Raw genomic sequence first — 1,919 nt, 5'->3', positions numbered from 1 at the left:
AGAAAAACATCATGACAAATGAGCGAACTAAGCCATATGCAGAAAAATTATTCTATGTTCTCATTACGGGGTGTTTTTTTTTCTTAATAGTCACATATAGAGAATATAGACAAAGGTGGTTTATGCAATTGGGGATGGAGAAGGATACTTGCAGATTAAAGGACACAAAGCAACAACTACAGAGTGAAGCAATCCAGAGGTTTAATGTATAATATGAGGACTGTATTTAATAATTCTGTTTAAAACACACAGAAAAAGAGTGTATCTTACTAATACACATTTACACAGAGAGAATAAAGTGATAGATACAATTTTTTGTTTCATCTTCATGTAGCTCATAATTTCACATTGTACACCTCAAACATACATAACCAATAAAGAGAAAGAGGATAGGTGCCTTTTCCAGGGCCGAAGAGTACATGCAAACCTCAGACACCTCACTTCACTGCTATCTCAACTTGCAAGTAGAAGGGGAGTCATAAACCCAGGGCAAACCACAGTGATTAAAGCATCTTTGAATGTTATTGCTGTTGTTGATATCACTGTCATTACCATACATTCGTTGTGTAGACTGATGGGGTCCTTGGCATGTTTTTTTATTCAAGTTTATCACTTGCTGTCAGCATATTTGGTACCATTACCAGCTCTCTTCTGCCCCGCCCCCAACACACACCTTTAGCTTCTTTTGGCATCCATTCACCCACCCACCCAAGCTTAATCCTTTTCTTCCTCTCAATAGTGCCTCTCCTATTTTTATGCCTAGGCCCGCTCTCCCCCTGTTAGAAAGTGGGAGAGATCACTAAAGGAAAGAATTTGTAGCCCCTGAACCAGCCCGGGCCACAGAGAGCCAGCCACCAGGCATGAAAAGCCAAAGGTTTCTCAACCAGGGAGGAGCAAACGCGCAGGCGAGCCTGGGTTGGCGCCGGTGGTCCGGGTCGATGGCCCGCCCATTCCCAGAAGCAGAGGCTACAGCTGCGTCACCTGCCCCGCCCTCTTCCCCGAGCGAAGACCCCTAGAGGCTGAGCAGACCCCAAAGGCGGTGCAATTCCATTGGCCCAAGGCAGAGGTGAGCTGCTGCTAATCCTCTCGGAAAGTGAAGGGACCCAGGGAATCTGGTAGATGCGGGAGCTGGGGTTCAGAACGAGACAGAGGGTGGGATGGGCAGAAGGATCCAGGGAAAGGAAAGTACTGGAGGGGAGTGGGGACAAAAGCAGAGACCAAGGGAACATCGCTTCAGTGACTGAAGCCAGGCAAAAAACGCGCGGGAAGGATTCTATGTAGCCTGGGACCCTTTCATAAACACTGATGACGTGTTTGTGCAAAGCAAGCAATTCGAGGAGAAACGCCTGGGACTTCGGAAAGAAGGAGTGATTGATAAGTACTTGTAAGTTTAGGTGAGTTTGATGAGAACTAACTAACCTATACTATTGAGGGAGGAGGAAGAATTTACAGAGTCTCCAGCAGCGGCAGCAGCAGTAGCAGCAGCTGGATAAAGGAAAGCTTTGGTTAGTTTGGGAATGGATGATACCATTAAAATAACAGAAGCGCCTCCAAGTTCTCTGAAGTTGTAAGCTAGAAAAGACTAAGCCAATAAGCCTTTTGATCCCTTTGGAAGCAAAGAACTTTCCTTCAATCCGGCGAAGACTCTCCTCGGAAGATTTCCTGTCTCTGCCTGTTACAAGAGGATTCAAAAGCAAGACAGAAGAGCTCAGGTATTGCCAACTCTTTTGTTAAATACAGTTCAAGGCTTACCTGTACGGAATTCATGCGGTATTTATTTACGGCTCTATTCTCTTGCAACTAACTCTTAGGGTGCATGTAGTCGCTTCTGTTTCCCAGCCACCTTGTTCCATCTTTGTTCATCTAATGATAGCAAGCTCACCTGCTTTTTTTTTTTTTTTTTTTTTTTTTTTTTTTTT

At 44.7% G+C, this 1,919-nt stretch overlaps 1 protein-coding gene across 1 annotated transcript in view; it reads left to right on the top strand.

The window, feature by feature from the left end:
* The first annotated feature begins 979 nt into the window (after positions 1–979).
* The window catches only part of Igsf10 (immunoglobulin superfamily member 10), a 28,466-nt gene continuing 27,526 nt past the window's right edge, over positions 980–1,919 (top strand). The window contains exon 1 of the mRNA XM_031373906.1: positions 980–1,712. The gene's annotated coding sequence lies outside the window, so the exon portion shown is untranslated. The remainder of the gene's footprint in view (positions 1,713–1,919) is intronic.

The sequence above is a fragment of the Mastomys coucha genome, unplaced genomic scaffold (assembly GCF_008632895.1).
Source record: "Mastomys coucha isolate ucsf_1 unplaced genomic scaffold, UCSF_Mcou_1 pScaffold16, whole genome shotgun sequence".
Classification (NCBI taxonomy): Eukaryota; Metazoa; Chordata; class Mammalia; order Rodentia; family Muridae; genus Mastomys; species Mastomys coucha.
The sequence above is the reverse complement of the archived record's forward strand: the minus strand, read 5'-3'. Positions and strand labels throughout refer to the sequence as shown.